This window comes from Schistocerca nitens, chromosome 11 (assembly GCF_023898315.1).
Source record: "Schistocerca nitens isolate TAMUIC-IGC-003100 chromosome 11, iqSchNite1.1, whole genome shotgun sequence".
Classification (NCBI taxonomy): domain Eukaryota; kingdom Metazoa; phylum Arthropoda; class Insecta; order Orthoptera; family Acrididae; genus Schistocerca; species Schistocerca nitens.
In genome coordinates, this window is record NC_064624.1 from 107,606,353 (window position 1) to 107,633,347 (window position 26,995).

The 26,995-nt window shown below is 40.8% G+C and overlaps 1 protein-coding gene across 1 annotated transcript in view; it reads right to left on the reverse strand.

Annotated features, from left to right (window-relative positions):
- LOC126212672 (pleckstrin homology domain-containing family M member 2) overlaps positions 1-26,995 on the reverse strand; it is a 282,889-nt gene that overhangs the window by 4,797 nt on the left and 251,097 nt on the right. The window lies entirely within an intron of this gene.

Consider the following 26,995-nt stretch of genomic DNA (forward strand, 5'->3'; position numbering starts at 1 on the left):
AAGTCTTGTTCCCATTCGCTTCTGTACGTGTCCAATACACTCAAATTTCTGCACTACAACATCATCACCATAGGGCTTCAGTCCTTGAACATGTTTGAAACTTTTAGAATCACCGTCACCAAGGTAATTAACATATTGCACTTTATCACACGCCTCAGAACGCTGGAATATACTGGCAACACCAGCCACTTCCATTCCTCCACTACTGCCACTATAGTTAGCTTTGCAATTATTTTCATGTGTACCTTTATATTTTTGTGGACATCTACAATACTGCTACATCTAAAACTTTCCCTGTATACATACTGGTGGCAGATACTACACCATGAAGAGATGTGTGTCCCCGTTTATGCCAGGTACCATCGAACGCTGCAGTCAAATCTCTGTTACCATTATTTTCCATTACTGCCTCTTCCACAGCATTCTTCATAGATTCTATACAGACATCTTCTACTTTAGACCCTATTAATTTATTATAGGTCGTAAACTTCGTTGGGGGATTTGGAAGATTCATGATGCCACAGAAAATTGCACCTGCAGTAGCACCCTTACCAACTGAACGCAAGGAATAAACAAATCTAATGTTGTGTTCGTAGATTTTGCTACCATTTTCGTCAGTTGCAGTTACTGCAACACTGTTCCAAAAGGTGGTCATGTATGAACACTTATCACATTTCAGTTGTATTTCACTAGCAAGTCCTACGTGCTTTATTATGGAGAGTTACAGACCAACTTCACTACAATGAATACATCTTACACAGTTTGAAAAAATTCCTTTGAGAACCGACATATCAAATATTTCATTCACATCCGATTCGCCCATAAAACATTCATAGTTTTCACTCATTGAACCAAGCTTCTTCTGTGAAGTATTTTCTTTCCCACTTTGACTGCTATGGGCAGGTGTACTTGAGAGGTTAGGTTCACTCACTTGGTTATCGTCTTTATTGTTTACAGTAATAACACATACCTTTGGCTTTCCAACATTTCTCCTTTTCTTAAAAGCCTTCAGAGGATTTCTAATAACTTTACTTTTACTCATTATTATACTTCAACAAAACAGAGACTCAAGAAACAGAATTAATTACGAATATTTTCGAGATAACGACAGAGTAAATAAACATGAAACAATCGACAATCACACCAGCGATATATATTGAACCATCACAGGTTAGCCACAACACATACTTTATCTCACATCACTAAAATGTACCTGATGAACACGGACGTTAATAATAACACCATTTGACAGCAGTTTAACAGCGCCACAGTGGGTCACGCCCAAGTAGAACACATTTTAAAAAAAATTTAAAAATAGTTGTAGTCTTCGGAATTGAATAAATTATATATCTATTAAAAGGTAATAGTCTGCAGATTCAGAAAACGCAAAAAAGTAAAAATTGAACTTTTCATGATTTTGAGCCTTTCCGGAGCCCCTTAAGGGTGTGGCAGGTAGCAGCTTTCCGTTTATGAATGACAATGCCTGCCCATAGAGCACTGCTGAGCTGTCAGACACACTGTAAAGTAAAATACTGAATGTTTGGAATGGTCTGCCTACTTCCTGGACATAAACCCAATACAGAAAGCCTGGCATGCCCTAAGCAGATGTATTTCTCAATGAACAACCCCTACCTGAACTGTGCAAGAACTGAAAACCGTCTGGAGAGGAGAGTGGGGCAATATCCCCCAAGGACTCCTCAACAGTTTGGTAGCCAGCATGGATAACAGCTGCAAAACATCCATTACTGCCCAAGGAGTGCATATTACTTACTAAGAGTCCAATATCGACCATTATATTGGGAGTCCGATCTGAATCATATATGAAAATTTTTTAAGTCTCTTGCCCTGACTTCCCAAATGGTGAAATCAGTACTTTTTTCATTATAAATTTACCATTCAACGCATATTACATAGACTATGTGATCAAAAGTATCCAGATACCCCCCAAAAACGTCATCATTTTTTCATACGAGGTGCATTCTGCTGTCACCTACTACCAGGTACTTCATATCAATGACCTCAGTAGTCATTAGACACCGTGAGAGAGCAAAACGGGTGCTCTGAAGCAGAACTCACGAACTTCAAACATATCTGTACGCGAGATTTCCACACTCCTACACATCTCTAGGTCCACTGTTTCCGATGTGATGGTGAAGTGGAAATGTGAAGGGACATGTACAACACAAAAGCGTATATGTCGACCTCATCTGTTGACCGACAGAGACTGCCGACAGTTGAAGAGGGTTGTAATGTGTAATAGGCAAACCATCTATCCAGACCGTCACACAGGAATTCAAAACTGGATCAGGATCCACTGCAAGTACTATGACAGTTAGGCGGGAGGTGAGAAAACTGGGATTTCGTGGTTGAGCTGCTGCTCGTAAGCCACACTTCATGCCAGTAAATGCCGAACGATGCCTCACACTTGGTGTAACGAGCAGAAACATCGGACGATTGAACAGTGGAAAAACATTGTGCGGAGTGACGAATCACGGAGAACAATGTGGCGATCCGATGGCGGGGTATGTGTATGGTGAATGCCCGGTGAACGTCATCTGCCAGCAAGCGTAGTGCCAACAGTAAAATTCAGAGGTAGTGGTGTTGTGGTGTGGTCGTGTTTTTCATGGAGGGGGGCTTGCACCCCTTGTTGTTTTGCATGGCACTATCACAGAACAGGCCTACATTGATGTTTTAAGCACCAGCTTGCTTCCCACTGTTGAAGAGCAATTCAGGGATGCTGATTGCATCTTTCAACATGATCGAGCACCTGTTCGTAATGCACAGCTTGTGGCAAATTGATTACTTGACAATAACATCCCCATAATGGACTGGCCTGCACAGACTCCTGACTGAATCCTATAAAACACCTGTGGGACGGTTTGGAATGCCGACTTCATGCCACGCCTCACTGACCGACATCGATACCTCTCCTCAGTGCAGCACTCCGTGAAGAATGCCATTCCCCAAGAAACCTTCCAGCACCTGAATGAGATTTTCACTCTGCAGCGGAGTGTGCGCTGATATGAAACTTCCTGGCAGATTAAAACTCGGGACCTTTGCCTTTCGCGGGCAAGTGCTCTACCAACTGAGCGACCCCAGCATCACTCACGCCCAGTCCTCACAGATTTACTTCTGCCAGTATCTCGTCTCCTACCTTCCAAAAGGGAAAGGTCTCGAGTTCGAGTCTCGGTCCGGCACACAGTTTTAATCTGCCAGTAAGCTTCCAGCACCTGACTGAACATATGCCTGGAAGAGTTGAAGCTGTCATGAAGTCTTTAGGGTGGGCCAACACCATATTGAATTCCAGCATTACCGATGGAGGGTGCCACGAACTTGTAAGTCAGTTTCAGCCAGGTGTCCAGATACTTTTGATCACATAGTCTATTTACTGTGTGTTTCATGTTATCCATCATTGCCTGTGATTATTCCTGTCCCACAGTGTCTTTGTTCCTTAGCAATTTTCAAGCAGTGTACTACAAGAATTAGCCTTAATTAAAACTGAATTTATAACAAAAAGGGAGTGACTAACACCGTTATGAAAATTTTTGATCGCTTGCCCAACGACATTAAATGCCTAGTAGCACAGCATAACATAAGTAAACCTGAGAGGTAGCTCAAAAAGAGTTCCTTCTGGGTAACACTTCCTATTCCACAGTATAATTTTTATTTACAAATTTTTTGCTTATTTAGCACAAAAGCATTACAGATTTACTCCTGTTAACAAAGCTAAATTTTCCGCTCTGTTACGTGAATTAATCTGTAAATGGCTAACAGGCAACTGTATTTAATCCTTTGACTGTTACAAACACACACTCACATTCTCTGATGTGCTGAGACATGGCGTTCAGACTACTATGAAATACTTGTCATCTGATTTGAAAACTACACAGTAAAAAAATAAATAAAAAAATAAAATAAATTTGAGTTTTGCAGATCATACAGTCTGATATCTTTGCTTGGCAAAGGACTTAATTTCTTTTTGTTATTCATCATAAAAGGGAACAGTTTATAAAGGATCAGTACGGGAAAATACTGACCAGCAAAAGTGACTTACAAAAAAGATGGAAGACATACTTTTCACAATTTCTCAACTGCAATGAGCCACACTCTTACTTTAAATTGTAAGAATCTGGTACAGCTGATACAGTTACTACCCCATCAGTAAATGAAATACAGCAAGCAATAACGAAATTAAAGAATAAAAGGCTTGTGGCGAGGACAAGATATACACTGAGTTATTAAAGAATGGAGGCCCACAACTGGAATTAGAAATACAGGCGTTAACAGAAACAATTTGGGAGACAGAAACCATTCCTGTAGATTGGAAAACTGCAATTGTGTGCCCCATATTTAAGAAGAATGATCCACTTGTTTGTGATAACTACAGAGGAATTGCCTTACTGGATGTCACCTACAAAATTTTATCGAGCTGCCTATTAAACCGGCTAATACCAATAACAGAAGAACTAATTGGGGACTACCAATGCGGTTTCTGCAGAAACAGATCCACATTAGATCATCTATTCACCCTAAGACAAGTAACAGAGAAGGCGTGGGAATTCAATGTAGATGTCCACATATTATTCATAGATTTTAATAAAGCCTATGATAGCATACGCCAACAGACACTCCTAAATATAATGAAGCAATTTAAAATACCATAAAAATTAATCAGATTAGTTAAAATGTGTATAGATGAAACTTTATGTCACATAAAGACACCAGTAGGAGAAACTGAAGATTTTAAGGTATACACTGGACTGAGGCAAGAGGATGCCATTTCACCTATTTTATTTAACCTCGTCCTAGAGATGATCGATAGAGAATTTTGTAAAACTGTCCACAAGGGATCCAGCTACAGGATGTGAACATTACAAGACTTGCCTACTCAGATGATGTAGCACTAATAAGTAGTTCCAAAAGAGAATTAACTAGAATGATGCAAAATTACTACAAAATTGCTGAGAAAACAGGCTTACATGTTAATGAAGAAAAGACAGAATACCTGCCCATAAGTAAGAAAACCAGAAAAGATGCGCCTCTGACTGTAGATGGATTCAACTTCAAGACCGTTGACCACTTCAAGTACCTAGGAAGTCTTTTTAGTAATAACAACAGAACAGATATAGAAATAGATGCCCGTTTATCAACAGCAAACAAGACACTTTTTAGTTTCATCAAAATTCTGAGAAAAAGATCACTTAGCAGTAACTTCAAAATCCGCTTATATCAATTGACCATTATACATGTGATGTTATACGGATGTGAAACATTAATATTTAGAGAGAAAGATGAAGAAAAACTGTTAATGTTCGAAAGAAAAGTACTAAGGAAAATTTTTGGACCTGTATACGATGAAAATAACACGGAATGGAGAATAAGAAGAAATGAAGAATTAAGAGGGCTGTACAAACACCGTAACATTCGAGAAGTGCTCAAGAGGAGGAGGTTGAATTGGGCAGGCCATATAGCGAGAATGACAGAGAATAGACAACCTAGAATGGCATTCAGCAGAACAATGGAAGGAACGAGAGGAAGAGGGAGACCCAGAACCAGATGGCGGGATAACATTCGGGAGGACACAACTAGGATGAACAGCAACAGCAACTGGACAAAGAGCGCATTGGACAGGCAGAAGTGGAAGGGGCTCACAGAGCAGGCGTATGTCGATAAGGCCCTTGCCACATGTAAAGTAAAGTAAAGTATTCTTCATAGTTACTGTGCTGCATCCAATTAAGTAAAACATTGCATGGAATTTTAATGAGCTGCAGAGGTAAAAACTCACTGCATAGACTTTGTGTATGGTTGATTTCAGCTCAGATGTTGCTGTGTGTAAAATGTAGATAACATATCAAAATTTTGTTTAATACTGAAAGCAGAACAGTATCTCATTTCATTCTCAGGAGATAAGTTTTTATATCTGGCAGACGGTTTTATATCTGGCAGACGGTCAAGCACGGTGCATCAATTTCGATCCCTGTGCATCGGGAATCGTGTGATTGAAACATTTGTCATTATTTGTAAATAATTCAAGATTCTGAAAGTAGTTTTTTTTGCAAAAGATAACACACAGAGGCATGTATGTTGTACAGTAAGTACCTGTAACTTTTTTGTTCACCAAAATATGGAAGTAACTCATCTGGAGCAGTAACAGTGTCTTTCCGCCGTCCACCTAACCTTCGTAACCTGTTAGTTCATCCTTATGAAATCCCCAAACCACCTTCCCTACCCACCCACCACCACCTACTCCAGTCCTGTAACCCGGAAGGTGTACACGATCAAGGGCAGAGCCATGTGTGAAAGCACCCACGTGATTTACCAACTGACCTGCCTACACTGTGATGCATTCTATGTGGGAATGACCAGCAACAAACTGTCCATTCGCATGAATGGACACAGGCAGACAGTGTTTGTCGGTAATGAGGATCACCCTGTGGCTAAACATGCCTTGGTGCACGGCCAGCACATCTTGGCACAGTGTTACACTGTCCGGGTTATCTGGATACTTCCCACCAACACCAACCTATCCGAACTCCGGATATGGGAACTTGCTCTTCAGTATATCCTCTCTTCCCGTTACCCACCAGGCCTCAATCTCCGCTAATTTCAAGTTGCCGCCACTCATACCTCACCTGTCATTCAACAACATCTTTGCCTCTTCACTTCCACCTCGACTGACATCTCTGCCCTAACTCTTTGTCTTTAAATATGTCTGCTTGTGTCTGTATATGTGTGGATGGATATGTGTGTGTGTGCGCGCGAGTGTATACCTGTCCTTTTTTCCCCCAAGGTAAGTCTTTCCGCTCCCGGGATTGGAATGACTCCTTACCCTCTCCCTTAAAACCCACATCCTTTCGTCTTTCCCTCTCCTTCCCCTCTTTCCTGATGAGGCAACAGTTTGTTGCGAAATCTTGAATTTTGTGTGTGTGTTTGTGTTTGTTTGTGTGTCTATCGACCTACCAGCACTTTCGTTCGGTAAGTCACATCATCTTTGTATATATATATATATAGAGGGAAACATTCCACGTGGGAAAAAATATATCTAAAAACAAAGATGATGTGACTTACCAAACGAAAGCGCTGGCACGTCGATAGACACACAGACAAACACAAACATACACACACAATTCTAGCTTTCACAACCAACGGTTGCCTCATCAGGAAAGAGGGAAGGAGAGGGAAAGACGAAAGGATTTGGGTTTTAAGGGAGAGGGTAAGGAGTCATTCCAATCCCGGGAGCGGAAAGACTTACCTTAGGGGGGAAAAAGGACGGGTGTACACTCGCGCGCGCGCGCGCACACACACACACACACACACACACACACACATACACACACACACACCCATCCACACACACACATATATATAGGGAAACATTCCACGATATATATCCTTCCCTCTTTCCTGATGAGGCAACAGTTTGTTGCGAAAGCTTGAATTTTGTGTGTATGTTTGTGTTTGTTTGTGTGTCTGTCGACCTGCCAGCACTTTCATTTGGTAAGTCACATCATATATATATATATATATATATATATATATATATATATGCTTGTGTCTGTATGTGTGTGGATGGATATGTGTGTGTGTGTGTGCGCGAGTGTATACCTGTCCTTTTTTCCCCCTAAGGTAAGTCTTTCCGCTCCCGGGATTGGAATGACTCCTTACCCTCTCCCTTAAAACCCACATCCTTTCGTCTTTCCCTCTCCTTCCCTCTTTCCTGATGAGGCAACAGTTTGTTGTGAAAGCTTGAATTTTGTGTGTGTGTTTGTGTGTCTATCGACCTGCCAGCGCTTTCGTTCGGTAAGTCACATCATCTTTGTTTTTAGTGTTTCCCACCTCCGGAAAGGCAACTCACTCACCCTTCACAACCCTTCCAGCAAACCTCAACCACCTCTCATTGCACACAAACCCAGTCTCTCCCATCTACTCAATCTCCCACTTCCAGCTCCACTCCCTCCAAAACCTCAAAATTCCAATCAACACAATCTGGTACCCTAATTCAGTAGTTAACCTTTCCTCCAAACCTCTCTCCCAATCCGAAACCTCTGTCCTATCCAAAGGCCTCACCTTCAGCCCCACTCCCAGATTCAACCAAACAGCCCTCGTCAAAGATTTACTGTCCTACACTTGTACTCTCTGCTGGAAGTATCACTTTGCCACGAAGAAAAATGATCCTAATCCTACCCCTAATGATCCAACTCCCCAAGACACTATCCAAATTGAACCCTGCCTGGAACAGTTCCATCCTCCGTCACAGCGGGACCCACCTCCTCTTCCTCAAAATCACCCTCTCCAAACCTTCCAGGAATTTCTGACTTCCAGCCTTGCCTCTCAATCCTTCTTAAAAAACCTTAATCCTACTCCCAACATCACAACTGCTGAAGCCCAGGCTATCCGTGATCTGAAGGCTGACTGATCCATCGTCATTCTTCCGGCGGACAAGGGTTCCACGACCGTGGTACTTGATCGTCGGGAGTATGTGACTGAGGGACTGCGTCAGCTTTCAGACAACACCACATACAAAGTTTGCCGAGGTAATCCCATTCCTGATGTCCAGGCGGAGCTTCAAGGAATCCTCAGAACCTTAGGCCCCCTACAAAACCTTTCACCTGACTCCATCAACCTCCTGACCCCACCGACACCCCACACCCCTACCTTCTACCTTCTACCTAAAATTCACAAACCCAATCATCCCGGCCGCCCCATTGTAGCTGGTTACCAAGCCCCCACAGAACGTATCTCTGCCTACGTAGATCAACACCTTCAACCCATTACATGCAGTCTCCCATCCTTCATCAAAGACACCAACCACTTTCTCGAACGCCTGGAATCCTTACCCAATCCGTTACCCCCAGAAACCATCCTTGTCACCATCACTTCCTTATACACAAATATCCCGCACGTCCAGGGCCTCGCTGCGATGGAGCACTTCCTTTCACGCCGATCACCTGCCATCCTACCTAAAACCTCTTTCCTCATTACCTTAGCCAGCTTCATCCTGACCCACAACTTCTTCACTTTTGAAGACCAGACATACCAACAATTAAACGGAACAGCCATGGGTACCAGGATGGCCCCTTCGTACGCCAACCTATTCATGGGTCGCTTAGAGGAAGCCTTCTTGGTTACCCAGGCCTGCCAACCCAAAGTTTGGTACAGATTTATTGATGACATCTTCATGATCTGGACTCACAGTGAAGAAGAACAGAATTTCCTCTCCAACCTCAACTCCTTCGGTTCCATCAGATTCACCTGGTCCTACTCCAAATCCCATGCCACTTTCTCTGATGTTGACCTCCACCTGTCGAATGGCCAGCTTCACACGTACGTCCACATCAAACCCACCAACAGGAAACAGTACCTCCCATTACGACAGCTGCCACCCATTCCACATCAAACGGTCTCTTCCCTACAGCCTAGGTCTTCGTGGCAAATGAATCTGCTCCAGTCCGGAATCCCTGAAGCATTACACCAACAACCTGACAACAGCTTTCGCATCCCGCAACTACCCTCCCGACCTGGTGCAGAAGCAAATAACCAGAGCCACTTCCTCATCCTCTCAAACTCAGAACCTCCCACAGAAGAACCACAAAAGTGCCCCATTTGTGACAGGATACTTTCCGGGACTGGATCAGATTCTGAATGTGGCTCTCCAGCAGGGATACGACTTCCTCAAATCCTGCCCTGAAATGAGATCCATCCTTCACGAAATCCTCCCCACTCCGCCAAGAGTGTCTTTCCGCCGTCCACCTAACCTTCGTAACCTGTTAGTTCATCCCTATGAAATCCCCAAACCACCTTTCCTACCCTCTGGCTCCTACCCTTGAAACCGCCCCCTGTGTAATACCTGTCCCATGCACCCTCCCACCACCACCTACTCCAGTCCTGTAACCCGGAAGGTGTACACGATCAAAGGCAGAGCCACGTGTGAAAGCACCCACGTGATCTACCAACTGACCTGCCTACACTGTGACGCATTCTATGTGGGAATGACCAGCAACAAACTGTCCATTCGCATGAATGGACACAGGCAGACAGTGTTTGTTGGTAATGAGGATCACCCTGTGGCTAAACATGACTCGGTGCACGGCCAGCACATCTCGGCACAGTGTTACACCGTCCAGGTTATCTGGATACTTCCCACCAACACCAACCTATCCGAACTCCGGAGATGGGAACTTGCTCTTCAATATATCCTCTCTTCCCGTTATCCACCAGGCCTCAATCTCCGCTAATTTCAAGTTGCCGCCAGTAATACCTCACCTGTCATTCAACAACATCTTTGCCTCTGCACTTCTGCCTCGACTGACATCTCTGCCCAAACTCTTTGTCTTTAAATATGTCTGCTTGTGTCTGTATATGTGTGGATGGATATGTGTGTGTGTGCGAGTGTATACCCGTCCTTTTTTCCCCCTAAAGTAAGTCTTTCCGCTCCCGGGATTGGAATGACTCCTTACCCTCTCCCTTAAAACCCACATCCTTTCGTCTTTCCCTCTCCTTCCCTCTTTCCTGATGAGGCAACAGTTTGTTGCGAAAGGTTGAATTTTGTGTGTATGTTTGTGTGTCTGTCGACCTGCCAGCACTTTCATTTGGTAAGTCACATCATCTTTGTTTATATATATATCAAAATGAAAGTGCTGGCAGGTCGACAGACACACAAACATACACACAAAATTCAAGCTTTCGCAACATGTTTGTGTGTCTGTCAACCTCAGGTCGACAGACACACAACAAACACAAACATACACACAAACTATATTTTGTGTGTATGTTTGCGTTTGTGTGTTTGTGTGTCTGTCGACCTGCCACCACTTTCATTTGGTAAGTCACATCATCTTTGTTTTTAGATATATTTTTCCTACGTGGAATGTTTCCCTCATATATATATATATATATATATATATATATATAACAGAGGGAAACATTCCACGTGGAAAAAATATATCTAAAAAGAAAGATGATGAGACTTACCAAACAAAAGCGCTGGCAGGTCGATAGACACACAAGCAAACACAAATATACACACAAAATTCAAGCTTTCGCAACAAACTGTTGCCTCATCAGAAAAGAGGGAAGGAGAGGGAAAGACGAAAGGATGTGGGTTTTAAGGGAGAGGGTAAGGAGTCATTCCAATCCCGGGAGCAGAAAGACTTACCTTAGGGGGAAAAAAGGACGGGTATACACTCACACACACACATATCCATCCACATATATACAGACACAAGCAGACATATTTAAAGACGAATATATATATACGAGGGCCGTTCAGAAAGTAACCTCCGGTTGATTTAAAAAAATACACCAAGTTAAATAAAAATATTTTAATACATACATCTTACAACTACATCTTTGCACTATTTTTCTACATAGTCTCCATAGTGATTGAGGCACTTATCGTATCTCTTCACAAGCTTTGAAATTCCTTCTGCATAAAAATCACCCGCTTGTGCCTGGAGCCAGCCTGTGACCGCATCTTTGAGCTCTTCGTCGTCATCAAACCGCGTACAAGAGAGTCTTAGAAATCTGTGGAAAACCAGCAGACAACTCCGACATTGAGAAACGTCGATTTTCACTAACTTTTGCATCAACTGTCTGAACGAGTTCGTCAGTCACCAATGATGGTCTACCACTCCTCTCTTCATCACGAACGTTTTCTCGTCCACTTTTAAATAAACGTACCCATTCACGGACAACTCCTTCACTCATAACTCTTGGTCCGTACACGGCACAAAGCTCACGATGAATAGCTGCTGCAGAATATCCTTTGGCTGTAAAAAACCTTATGACAGCACGCACTTCACATTTGGCGGGGTTTTCTATTGCAGGACACATTTCAAACTGCCACAAAAATTAAACTAGCGCAGGTACGACGTTCACTCGACCACGGCTTGATGCCGACTGACCTGTTGAGTGCGTGAACGCACAGATGGCGTCGCTACTCCCCCCACAACCCGCACTGTGACCAATCGGAGGTTACTTTCTGAACCGCCCTCATATATTCTATGTCTGCAAAACACCACACTATAACAACTTTAAGTTAAACAATGAAACTATAGAATGTGTAGACTACACAAAATTTCTTGGAATGCATGTTGACAGTCAGTTAAAGTGGGAAGAACATATTATAATACTTAGTAACAGAATCGCTACAGCATGCTATGCTCTTAGAATTCTGACTGCAGTGTGTGACACTACATGTGTCAGATCTATATATTTTTCTTATATCCACTCTGTTATTACCCATGGAATAATATTTTGGGGAGCCAACAGTAAAAATATTAAAATAGTTTTCAAATTACCGAAAAGAGCAATTCGTATAATAACCAGGAGTGGCAGTAGGGCTCACTGCCTTGAACATTTCCAAAAGCTGGAAATCCTAACTGTCCCCTGTGAATACAATTTTCAAAGTATTATTTATGAAAAAAAAATGACTGCTATGTTAAAAATTCTTTAGTACACAGCTATGAAACTAGAAACCAATACAATCTGCATCTAGAGAGGAAAAATAAAGTTAAAACTCAGCAGAGCTTGTTGTACAATGCCGTTAAATTATATAATAAATTACCCCAAAATATAAAAGATATTGACACAATTGGACAGTTCAAAACAAAACAAAAAAAAATTTTATTAAATAAAAGTTATTACGCAGTAACGGACTATCTGAATTAAAACATAGTGTAATTAAAGTAACCTGCATTGTAATACATGAGGAAATAATTATAATATGAAATCCAGAATTGTACAGTACTATAAGAAAATTACAAAAGGATATAAAACTAATGTAAGATACTTTAAAAATGTGTGTAAATATCAATTTTGCGTGTATAAATTGTAGGTGTATTGTATTGTATATGATTTTGCTGACAAAATCCACACAATGTAAATTGTTACTTGGATTAATAAAGAAATCAATCAATCAATATTGACAATCACATGTTGATTTGACAAATTTAAATACGGTAAAAAATGTGCTACCAACAAGAGTCATTGAAAAAGAAGTCAATGATATGATTGTCACTGATCATTGAACAAAAGTGTGGGAAGAAGTACAAGCCCTAAGTATGTTGACAGGAAGAGTAATTAATATCTTACGCACAGTGATAAAAAAATGTTCCCCAATGGGTGCTAAAACTGCTGATGGCGCACAACAAATGGGTACGGCTGTCGAGACAGATGGTGCATTTGGAGCAATTTAAACGAGATCCAAAGGACTTTTTGCATCCAGTTATCACCGGCAACAATTCACGAATTCATCTTTACGACCCAGAAATCGAGCAAAAACCGTCAGCTGCTTCAGACGAATTTGCTGCAATGAAAAGTCTGTCCCGTCAGCCAGAAAAGTTATGGTCAAACTTTTGGGAAGCAGAAGGTGTCAGTACACTGACTTCTCAGAAAAAGAAAAACTCTCACTGGGCAATATTGCAGTGAGATACTGAACAACTTCATCAAGTAACTGAAGGAACATGGCCCCATTTGAAGAACAAGAAAGTGTTGTTTCACCACAACAATGTGTCATCACTTGGATCTAGAGTTATCACAGTGAAAAAGCATGAACTGTGTCAGTAATTTTATTTTATCCCCATATTTGCCAAATCATAAAAATGCAGTAAATGAAGCAGGCAAAAAGGAATACAAACGTCTCAAAAATGAGATCGACAGGAAGTGCAAAATGGCTAAGCAGGGATGGCTAGAGGACAAATGTAAGGATGTAGAGGCTTATCTCACTAGTGGTAAGATAGATACTGCCTACAGGAAAATTAAAGAGACCTTTGGAGATAAGAGAACGACTTGTATGAATATCAAGAGCTCAGATGGAAACCCAGTTCTAAGCAAGGAAGGGAAAGCAGAAAGGTGGAAGGAGTATATAGAGGGTCTATACAAGGGCGATGTACTTGAGGACAATATTATGGAAATGGAAGAGGATGTAGATGAAGATGAAATGGGAGATACGATACTGCGTGAAGAGTTTGACAGAGCACTGAAAGACCTGAGTCGAAACAAGGCCCCCGGAGTAGACAACATTCCATTGGAGCTACTGACGGCCTTGGGAGAGCCAGTCCTGACAAAACTCTACCATCTGGTGAGCAAGATGTATGAAACAGGCGAAATACCCACAGACTTCAAGAAGAATATAATAATTCCAATCCCAAAGAAAGCAGGTGTTGACAGATGTGAAAATTACTGAACCATCAGTTTAATAAGTCACAGCTGCAAAATACTAACACGAATTCTTTACAGACGAATGGAAAAACTAATAGAAGCCAACCTCGGGGAAGATCAGTTTGGATTCCGTAGAAACACTGGAACACGTGAGGCAATACTGACCTTACGACTTATCTTAGAAGAAAGATTAAGGAAAGGCAAACCTACGTTTCTAGCATTTGTAGACTTAGAGAAAGCTTTTGACAATGTTGACTGGAATACTCTCTTTCAAATTCTAAAGGTGGCAGGGGTAAAATACAGGGAGCGAAAGGCTATTTACAATTTGTACAGAAACCAGATGGCAGTTATAAGAGTCGAAGGGCATGAAAGGGAAGCAGTGGTTGGGAAGGGAGTAAGACAGGGTCGTAGCCTCTCCCCGAAGTTATTCAATCTGTATATTGTGCAAGCAGTGAAGGAAACAAAAGAAATATTCATAGTAGGTATTAAAATCCATGGAGAAGAAATAAAAACTTTGAGGTTCGCCGATGACATTATAATTCTGTCAGAGACAGCAAAGGACTTGGAAGAGCAGTTGAAGGGAATGGACAGTGTCTTGAAAGGAGGATATAAGATGAACATCAACAAAAGCAAAACGAGGATAATGGAATGTAGTCGAATTAAGTCGGGTGATGCTGAGGGAATAAGATTAGGAAATGAGACACTTAACATAGTAATGGAGTTTTGCTATTTGGGGAGCAAAATAACTGATGATGGTCGAAGTAGAGAGGATATAAAATGTAGACTGGCAATGGCAAGGAAAGCGTTTCTGAAGAAGAAAAATTTGTTAACATCGAGTATAGATTTAAGTGTCAGGAAGTCATTTCTGAAAGTATTTGTATGGAATGTAGCCATGTATGGAAGTGAAACATGGACGATAAATAGTTTGGACAAGAAGAGAACAGAAGCTTTCGAAATGTGGTGCTACAGAAGAATGCTGAAGATTAGATGGGTAGATCACATAACTAAAGAGGAGGTACTGAATAGGATTGGGGAGAAGAGAAGTTTGTGGCACAACTTGACCAGAACACGGGATCGGTTGGTAGGACATGTTCTGAGGCATCAAGGGATCACCAATTTAGTATTGGAGGGCAGCGTGGAGGGTAAAAATCGTAGGGGGAGACCAAGAGATGAATACACTAAGCAGATTCAGAAGGATGTAGGTTGCAGTAGGTACTGGGAGATGAAGAAGCTTGCACAGGATAGAGTAGCATGGAGAGCTGCACCAAACCAGTCTGTGGACTGAAGACCACAAGAACAACAACAACATTTGCCAAATCTGGGTCCTTGCAATTCCTTCTTGTTTCCAATCCTGAAGAAGTGGCTCACAGGTAAAATGTTCTGCTCAAATGAAGATATAACAACTGTGATACGTAAATTCTATAATCGAGTAACCGAGTGACACGTCAGGGTATCGGGTATCCTGCCAGATATCAGTATCTGCTGTGCACAACATTTCGACAACACAATTCGCTGTCTCAATCTGGTCCTATCGGCGACTGCTAGTTGAGTAGAACGGGTCTCCCTCCACGATCAGTTCTATGCAGTCCCACTAGACTGGTATGGAGACATTCTGTTTCAGTCCGGTGTGCCCGGCAGCATCCTATCCTCGGTACGGCGTACCTGGTTTTCTGTCTGTGTCCACATTCTCAGTACTTTGTTGAGTTGTGCTGCTGCAGTCATCCAGTGTAGGCTCCCAGGCTTTGCTAAGTTCGTACCCAGTGAATCATCTTACTAAGGTCTGAAGCTGCCCCCCCCCCCCCCCCTCCCCACTTGACATTTTCCGTGTTAGCAATTTACAGTTTGGGTCGTTCTGAAAATCCACCTTATGCAAATGCTATTTACTTCTTTCTATTCACCCAGGCACGTTTCGACACCTCCGTGTCACATTCTGTGGGTCAAATTTTATTTCTGCAAAGTACAATGTAAAGTTTATAATCATTAACCTATTGTAGGCTTAAAAATTATAACATGTGCATTCTGTTTGGTTTGTTTCAATTGCTCACTTGAAAATTATGAGGGTAATTCAATAATTAAAGAGACAACTTGGTCTGGAGAAAAAAGTATTTATTTTTACAAAACAATACTTTTTCTATGTTTCAACACAATCCCCTTGAACATTTATGCAATTGTTCCAAAGGGCTACAAGTTTTTTTTATTCTGGCTGCAAAGAACTCTTTTTCTTGATGTTTCAACCAATTTCACACAAACTTTTTCACGTCCTCTTTGTCCTGGAACCTCTTCCCCCGTAATGCCTCCTTCAGTGCACCAAACAAATGAAAATGACTAGGTGCTAAATCAGGACTGTAAGGGGGATGAGGCAGTACTTCCCAGCCCATTCTGTTGACGGTTTCACAGGTTAGTTGTGCAATGTGAGGACTTGCGTTGTCGTGCTGGAGAATCACACCTCTCCTCTGAGATCGACGACGTCTCTCTCTCACGGCTGGCTTCACCTTGTTTAAAAGCAAATCTGAGTAGTATTGACTGTTCATTGTACGCTGCTCTTCAAGATAATCACAAAAAACTGGACCTTCAGTATCTCAAAACACCGTCAACATCACTTTTCCTGCTGATGCTTGGGTTTTGAATTTTTTCTTGACAGGCGAGTTGGTGTGCTTCCACTCCGTGCTTTATGTTTTTGATTCTGGCTCATAATAGTGAACCCAAGTTTCATCACAAGTTAAAATTTTGTCGAGGAAGTGCTCACATTCTCTTTCGTGACATCCCTTTAGCTCTGTGCACACTCTCGACCTCGTTTTCTTGTGTAGCTGCATCAACTCCTTTGAGACCCATCATGCACACGTTTTGCGGTACTTCAGCTTGTTACAGATACTGTTATGAACTGTACCAGTACTAACTTGAACCTTATCAACTATCATTTCCACAGTCACACGGCAATCGGCACGAATAATGTCATCAGTTCGACTTTCTGGCGAGGGAGTTGAAACTGCAATTGGTAGGCCACAATGGTGTTCGGCAGTCACTGAGTCGCGACCATTTTTTAACTGCTCTACCCACTTGTAAAAATTTGCATGATTCATACAACCTTCACCATAAACTTTAGACATTCTACAGTACATATTTACAGGTTTCTCACCTTCAGCAAGTAAAAAATGAATAACAGAACTTTGTTCAACTGATGTGGATGTTTCAAGCGGACTCACTGTATCGTATTTTTGAGGTTATAAACAAAACAATGTCGATACATCAGCTGATCAAGATTCATCCCAGTGATACCAACTTAAAGCCATAAAAGTACCAAACTTGCCCTACTAACAGTTTTTCCCCCTGACCAATTTGTCTCTTTAATTATCGAATGACCCTCGTACATTGCTAATGAAACTCTGTTGTTGTAGATTGGTTTTTGTGCCCTTTTTTGTCAGTTTTGACAGCATGTCATCTGCAAAGTACTCATGAAGAAAATTCTTCATGCATTTCTGTATATTACTTGTTGGTTTTGTTGGTAACATGTCTCTTTCTACTTCCCCCTTTGAAATTAGGAAAATAATAAACTTGCTTAAAAGCAAAAACTCACATGGAATTGATGGCATTTCCAGCAAAATACTAAAAGCTTGTTCTCAACAGATAAGTAAGATTCTCAGCCACCTGTGTAATAGCTCTCTGGAACAGGGCATTTTCCCCGATAGACTGAAATATGCTATTGTTATACCTTTGCATAAAAAGGGGGATAGATCTGATGTCAACAATTACCGTCCAATCTCCCTTCTAACAGCTTTATCCAAAATTTTTGAGAAAGTAATGTATTCAAGAGTAGCTTCACATATCTGTAAAAATGAAGTACTAACAAAATGTCAGTTTGGTTTTCAGAAAGGTTTTTCAACAGAAAATGCCATATATGCTTTCACCAGTAAAATTTTGAATGATCTGAATAACCGAACACCACCCATTGGGATTTTTTGTGATCTCTCAAAGGCTTTTGATTGTGTAAATCATGAAATTCTGCTAGACAAGCTCAAGTATTGTGGCATGAGTGGGACAGTGCACAAATGGTTTAATTCGTACCTAACTGGAAGAGTGCAGAAAGTTGAAATAAGTAGTTCTCGTAACATGCAAAGATCAGCACATTCCTCAAACTGGGGAACTATCAAGAATGGGGTTCCACAAGGGTCAGTCTTGGGTCCTTTGTTGTTCTTATTATATATTAATGACTTGCCATTCTATATTCATGAAGAGGCAAAGTTAGTTCTCTTTGCTGATGATACAAGTATAGTAATCACACCTGACAAACAAGAATTAACTGATGAAATTGTCAATACTGTCTTTCAGAAAATTACTAAGTGGTTCCTTGTAAACGGACTCTCACTGAATTTTGATAAGACACAGTACATACAGTTCCGTACAGTGAATGGTATGACGCCATTAATAAATATAGACCTTAATCAGAAGCATATAGCTAAGCTAGAATATTCCAAATTTTTAGGTGTGTCCATTGATGAGAGATTAAATTGGAAGAAACACATTGATGATCTGCTGAAACGTTTGAGTTCAGCTACTTATGCAATAAGGGTCATTGCAAATTTTGGTGATAAACATCTTAGTAAATTAGCTTACTACGCCTATTTTCACTCATTGCTTTCATATGGCATCATATTTTGGGGTAATTCATCACTGAGGAATAAAGTATTTATTGCACAAAAGCGTGTAATCAGAATAATAGCTGGAGTCCACCCAAGATCATCCTGCAGACATTTATTTAAGGATCTAGGGATATTCACAGTAGCTTCTCAGTATATATACTCTCTTATGAAATTTGTTATTAACAACCAAACCCAATTCAAAAGTAATAGCAGTGTGCATAACTACAATACTAGGAGAAAGGATGATCTTCACTATTCAAGATTAAATCTAACTTTGGCACAGAAAGGGGTGAATTATACTGGCACTAAAGTCTTTGGTCACTTACCAAATAGTATCAAAAGTCTGACAGATAACCAACAAGTATTTAAGAAGAAATTAAAAGAATTTCTGAATGACAACTCCTTCTACTCCATAGAGGAATTTTTAGATATAAATTAAGAAAAAAAAGAAAAAAATATTAAAAAATAAAAATAAAAAATAAAGAAAAACAAAAAACACAAAAAAATAAAGTTGTTATATTAACTTAAGTATGTTGTTAAATTAACCTAATTATGTCATGTATTGGAAAATTCGACTCGTTCCACATCATTACGAAATATCGTATTCATGATCCATGGAACTAGTATTAATCTAATCTAATCTAATCTAATCTAATCTAATCTGTTATCGAGTACACTGTTTCCAAAATGTTACTTCATAAAATTTTGCTCACAGGTTTAGTTCACATGTATTTTTCATAAAATGTGACAAGAGATTATTTGAGCACACTTCTGTCTCCACACTCATTGAGAGATGCTATATTGTTGTCGCTTGTCACTTGTTCATCGTTTGCCTTGTGTTTAATGTGGTACTAGTTTTGATGTGTGTGCCAAATGATGAACAAGTGACAACAATATAGCACCCCTCAATGAGTATGGAGACAGAAGTGTCTGCTCAAATCACGCTTTGTGAAAAACATGAGTGAAGTAAAGTTGTGAGTCAAATTTTATAAACAACAGTGTACTCAATAGCAGGAGAAAGAGAGATCTACCAGAGATAAGCAACGGGACAGAAAATGTACACAGCCATTACCCACAAAACAGTACTTCAGAAATACACACAGAATTTTGTTTGTAACTATTTTGCAGATTACAGCATGTAAAAAAGGGCACAGAAACCAGTCTATAATAACACAGTTTCTCTAGCAATGTGATTTTCAGGCAAGCAATGGAAACAAACCAAACACAATTGTTATACTTTTTTGACCTACAATAGATAAATAATTATAAGCTTTATACTATATTTTACAGGAATAAAATTTGACCCACAGAGGATGACACGGGGCTGTCAAATTATGTGGGTGAATTTTCAGAACAACCCAAATTTTGTGCCCAGTGTTAATTCGTGAGGTTTTCTGCCACCTTTATCTCTATTATCTCCATCTCTACTAACACTCTTATAAAAGAAGGGGACTACTGTGAAATTCAAAAGATGAACTCATTCTACAAAAACCAGAAATTTACAATATATCTTGGCAATGTGGCATGTTTTACAGTGGCCAACAACTAGGACAGTGGACATCAGATGCCAAGAAGATGTGAGTAAGACCTGGCTGAGGCAGGCAACTGGACCAGCCATCACCAAGCACTGTCTGTAACTTAATTTGTACTGTGATCTATGAAAAAATGAATGTTCTGGCACAAATCCAAACGTACTGGGACAGTCTTGTAAGAGAGGCAACAGAGAGAAACGTGGCAGAATACCTCATGAACTGAGACACTGGTTACCAACTCAGTGAATTCTGGTATCCTGAAGGGGCTGTTACAGCAGCACAAACCAACAAAAAGAACAACTGAGAGTTGTAGTGTAAGATATTAACTGACGAAGTGATGTGTTGCACAACGTCTATAGTACCGACGAATGATGACTAGCCCATGAAAATATTTTTTTAGTTTGAATAGTCATTAGAGAACCGCTTGTATGAATATCAAGATCTCAGATGGAAACCCAGTTCTAAGCAAGGAAGGGAAAGCAGAAAGGTGGAAGGAGTATATAGAGGGTCTATACAAGGGTGATGTACTTGAGGACAACATTCTGGAAATGGGAGAGAATGTAGATGAAGACAAAATGGGAGATACAATACTGCGTGAAGAGTTTGACAGAGCACTGAAAGATCTGAGTCGAAACAAGGCCCCAGGAGTAGACAACATTCCATTAGAACTACTGACAGCCTTGGCAGAGCCAGTCCTGACAAAACTCTACCATCTGGTGAGCAAGATGTATGAGACAGGCGAAATACCCGCAGACTTCAAAAAGAATATAATAATTCCAATCCCAAAGAAAGAAGGTGTTGACAGATGTGAAAATTACTGAACTATCAGTTTAATAAGTCACTGCTGCAAAATACTAACGCGAATTCTTTACAGACGAATGGAAAAACTAATAGAAGCCGACCTCGGGTAAGATCAGTTTGGATTCCGTAGAAATATTGGAACACGTGAAGCAATACTGCCCCTACTACTTATCTTAGAAGCTAGATTAAGGAAAGGCAAACCTACATTCCTAGCATTTGTAGACCCAGAGAAAGCTTTTGACAATGTTGACTGGAATACTCTCTTTCAAATTCCGAAGGTGGCAGGAGTAAAATGCAGGGAGCGAAAGGCTATTTACAATTTGTACAGAAGCCAGATGGCAGTTATAAGAGTGGAGGGACATGAAAGGGAAGCAGTGGTTGGGAAAGGAGTGAGACAGGGTTGTAGCCTCTCCCTGATGTTATTCAATCTGTATATTGAGCAAGCAGTAAAGGAAACAAAAGAAAAATTTGGAGTAGGTATTAAAATCCATGGAGAAGAAATAAAAACTTTGAGGTTCGCCGATGACATTGTAATTCTGTCAGAGACAGCAAACGACCTGGAAGAGCAGTTGAACGGAATGGATAGTGTCTTGAAAGGAGGGTACAAGATGAACATCAAGAGAAGCAAAATGAAGATAATGGAATGTGGTCGAATTAAATCGGGTGATGCTGAGGGAATTAGATTAGGAAATGAGACACTTAACATAGTAATGGAGTTTTGCTATTTGGGGAGCAAAATAACTGATGATGGTCGAAGTAGAGAGGATATAAAATGCAGACTGGCAATGGCAAGGAAAGCGTTTCTGAAGAAGAAAAATTTGTTAACATCGAGTATAAATTTAAGTGTCCGGAAGTCGTTTCTGAAAGTATTTGTATGGAGTGTAGCCATGTACTGAAGTGAAACATGGACGATAAATAGTTTGGACAAGAAGAGAATAGAAGCTTTCGAAATGTGGTGCTACAGAAGAATGCTGAAGATTAGATGGGTAGATCACATAACTAATGAGGAGGTACTGAATAGGACTGGAGAGAAGAGAAATTTGTGGCACAACTTGACTAGAAGAAGGGATCGGTTGGTAGGACATGTTCTGAGGCATCAAGGGATCACCATTTTAGTATTGGAGGGCAGCGTGGAGAGTAAAAATCGTAGAGGGAGACCAAGAGATGAATACACTAAACAGATTCAGAAGGATGTAGGCTGCAGTAGGTACTGGGAGATGAAGAAGCTTGCACAGGATAGAGTAGCATGGAGAGCTGCATCAAACCAGTCTGTGGACTGAAGACCACAACAACAACAGTCATTAGAGGCTTGTATGCTGTTTGGGAGTTTTGTGACATTTGTGCGCGAAAACTGGAGAAGACTGCAAGGCAGGAGAAAGATAGCTGTGGTAACTGCCGATGTGGGCGGTTTATTCTGAGCAGTCTCATACAGGCTAAATGATATGCTGCGCACTACAGAGGGACAAGTTCTGTGACAATCGGCACAGTGTTACGAAGGACCAGAGAAGAACCTGAACTGTCACTGAGACTAGAGAGATCTGTCATTTGCGCCACGTCACACAGAGTACCTGTATTAGCGTGAATCGTTATAATGTTAACAAGAAAAGGAGATTCAGCATTGGTTATTGAAGCAGAAATTTTTATTTCTGTTGCAAATCAATTTCAATCGCTGAGTGACCATCACCAGTGCTAGTACTGAAACCACGAGGACTCATAAATACGAGCAGTAAAATGTCAACAAAGTGTACTTCTGTCTGAGAAGTACTCTACAGTGGCACGTGCAGATACTGCAATTTTACTGATCATATTCACGAGTGCTCGTGGCTTTAATACTATCACTGACGACGGTCACGCAGTGTTCGAAATTGATCTGCTACAGAAATAAAGATTTCTACTTCAACGACCAATGTCGAATCTCCTTGTGTTATCAATACTGGTGTGATGGTCGTGGTGCACACAACTCGTAATGGAGTCCCCACTGTTACAATGTGTTCCCTCACTGTAAATGACAAAGAATCAGTATATGAAGGTTTCTGGAGAAATGATACAATGGAAAATCCGAGATGGAACAATGACAATATTATGAGAAAGATAGATTGCTACTCACCATATGATGGAGCCGTTGAGTCACAGACAGGCACAATGAAAAGATTACTTAACATGTAATCCAGGCTGGCCCCAGCAGCCAGAGACAGTGTTCATGTGCGTTGAGCTGCATAAACAAAAGCGCTAGCAGGTCGTGTATGTGCGGATGGATATGTGTGTGTGTGCGCGTGCGAGTGTATACCTGTCCTTTTTTCCCCCTAAGATAAGTCTTTCCGCTCCCGGGATTGGAATGACTCCTTACCCTCTCCCTTAAAACCCACATCCTTTCGTCTTTCCCTCTCCTTCCCTCTTTCCTGATGAAGCAACCGTTGGTTGCGAAAGCTTGAATTTTGTGTGTATGTTTGTGTTTGTTTGTGTGTCTGTCGACCTGCCAGCACTTTCATTTGGTAAGTCACATTATCTTTGTTTTTATATATATATATCATTGTTGCCCTTATGGACAGTGTTTGAACTCGAAAATCACATGATGACACAATTTTCGCTTCTTTCCTCTCTTCCTCTTCTCTTCCCAAAATCTCTTCATCCTTTGGCTGTGCTCCTGTTTCCTTTGCTCTGTCCATAATGTTCCTGTCTTCTTTCTCTCCTTTACAATAAATTTTGCACTCCTAACTTTGTTTCTGAAGTATTTCCTGTCTCCTATCATTTGCCTGTTGATCCCTATCTGCCTTAAGTCTTCGTCTATTTCATGATACCAATTTGTTTTCTTGCTTGAGCTGTTTACTACATCAAAAATTTTCTTTGTAAGTCCGTTGTTGTCCATTCTCTGTATGTGCCCATAGAAAGTTAATCTGCGTTTTCTGATCGCGTCTGTTAGTCTGTCAGTGTGCTGGTACAGCTCTTTGGTAGGTCGCTTCATCCATATGCCATCTCTGTGAATTGGTCCAAATATTTTTCTGAGAATTTTGCATTCTATTTTTTCTGTGTCTATGATGCCTGATGCTCCAATTGTGGTTGTTTCTGAAGCGTACAATGCTTCTGGTAATACAACTGTTTTGTAGTGCCTAAGTTTGGCCTGCCTCGATATGCTTTTCTTATTATAATGTGACCATGTGAGTTTGTATGCCTTCTGGAGTTTCTTCGTTCGTTCCATGTTAGCCGCCTTGTTTGATCCTCCCATTTGTATGTACTCCCCTAAATACTTAAATTTTTCGACTCTTTCTACGGATCCATATACAGTATGCATGGTGTGTACATTGTTGGTCTGTCGTTCCATATATTGTGTCTTCTCGTAAGATACCTGCAGACCTGTTTTGGCAGCTATTTCATGCAAGCATTCCAGTGCTTCCTTTGCCTCCTGTGTATTATTGCTGAGTATGGCTATATCATCTGCAAATGCCAGACATTTTATGATTGTTTTGGTTTCACGTGTTCTTCCAGCTGTATTCCTTTAACTTGTTCCTCCCACTGCTTGATAATTTTGTCTAACACCATGTTGAACAGGATTGGTGAGAGCCCGTCTCCTTGTCGGACACCTGTGTGTATGTGGAAGGGTTCCGAAATTTCTCCCATGAACTTAATCTTGGAGGTAGTGTCTGTAAGCGTCTGTTGTATAAGTGTCCTGGTTTTTCTGTCGATACCATATTCTTCCAGTACGTCAAAGAGTGTCTGTCTGTCTATGGAATCATATGCTTTTTTAAAGTCCACAAAGGTAACTACAGTGTTTCTTGCCTGTCTGACTTTCAAAAGTGTTCTCAAGTTCCAGATCTGTTCGATGCATGATCTCCCTTTTCTGAAGCCTGCCTGGTATTCCCCAATTTGCAGATCTGCTTGTGGTTCTAGTCTGTTTAATAGCACCTTAGAGAAAATTTTGTATGTAACTGGTACTAGCGAAATGCCTCTGTAATTGTTTGGATCTGACTTATCACCCTTTTTATGTAACGGATGGATCAATGCACATTTCCATTCCTCTGGCACTTTCTCTGTGATCCAAATTTCGGAGATAATCTTAGGATTTTTTTGGTGATGTTTTCATCTTGGAGTTTCCAGATCTCGGCGATAATACCATCTTCTCCGGCAGCTCTGTTATTTTTCATTTGTTTTATGATTTCCTCTATCTCTTCTATTGTGGGTGGATCAGAATCGGCATTAGATGTGTGTGTGTGTGTGTTTGTGTGTGTGTGTTTTGTAAATTTCAGAAGAAGGCCTTCTGGCCAAAAGCTTGTGTGTTTAGTAGACTTCTTGTCATGCCTGTCTGTGTCCCAACATCTCTGCTTTCTGGAGAAGAGTTTTGATCACTTTGTACAACTTTAGATTTGTGAAGATTTTGCAGTTTCCAGTGCAGAAGAAGTTGTAGACGAGATGGAGTCTGCTTACTAAGAAAAGATATGGTTTTGGGTTAAGTGATAAAATTGGATAGATAAAAAATCTACTCACCAAGCGGTGGTAGAACACACACGTAAAAGACTGTCGTGATTGGCAAGCTTTCGGAGCCAGTGACTCCTTCTTCAAGCAGAAGGGTAGAAGAGGAAGGAAGAAGGGTGAAGAAAAAGGACTGGAGAGGTCTAGGAAAAGGGGTAGATTTTGGGAAAGTCACCCAGAACCGCGGGTCGGGGAGACTTACTGTATAGGATGAGAAGGAAAGACTGATTGAGTCCCTAACAGTCAGTCGTTCCTTCTCATCCCATACAGTAAGTCTCCCCGACCCGCGGTTCTGGGTGACTTTCCCAAAATTTACCCCTTTTCCTAGACCTCTTCAGTCTTTTTTCTTCACCCTTCAGCCTTTCTACCTGAAGAAGGAGCCACACTCTGAAAGCTCGCCAATCCCAACAGTCTTTTACGTTTGTGTTCTACCACCGCTTGGTGAGTAGATTTTTTATCTATTCAATTTTATCAATAACTGATGGTTCTGCTATAAGGTTAGTCTGAGAAATAGTGGAACAGTAGTAAAAAATAACAGTAATCATACAGTTTTATCCCAAAAATTACACATTACACACGAGGGAACGTGTCAGTCCGGTTCAGTTCCGTGACCGGACTGAGTACACGTCAGAATTTAGAAGGTGGGAACCGACTGCAAAAAGAGCACCAGGTGCACCGTGCTGAGAATAAAATGCCAGATTGCTGTCAGGTGCACTGGACACAATGTAGTGGTTAATAAAAAAGAAAAAAAAGTAGAAAAGAAAAGAAAAGAAAAGGTTGAAAATGTGGGAAGAAATGGTGAATAAAAAGGGGGTTTTAAAATCGTTAATAACCGCGAAAAAGGGAAAGAATGAAATGCAAGTCTGACTTCGTATTACAGAAAAGTTATCGGACTTCGTGATTCGGAAAAGCTATTGTCGGGGTGGTCCTTGTGGCGTTTCTGAGCAAAAGTCAAACCAATTTCCACTACAAAAATTATTTGAAAGAGAACAGACAATAACAAGATGTGATTAACAGGGGGAAATGGCGTAGATAAGAGTTCATTCTTTACCATGTTAACATGTCTTCTCTCGTGCGGTGTCCAGGTCTTGTTCTCCAAAAATTTCCTGTTTCATTTCTGCGTAAAAAGTCGTAGCTGCTCCGAAATTTTGTAATCGTCCAGGTATCACTAATTTATACAAATCAAAACCATCTTGATATTGAATGCAATTTATTTTACGTTGGTACTTCCATCCTCCGAATTTCATACCAACTTCCACAATACGTCTTCACATCAATGAGTTTTTTTGTCTTAATCCGACCACGACTAGCTAATAAGTAAGTTAAACTTCCGCTCTCAAAGACAAAAGCAGGCAGAAAAACAAAAAGTGTTACAATTTTAGTACCTTCATTTTCCTATAT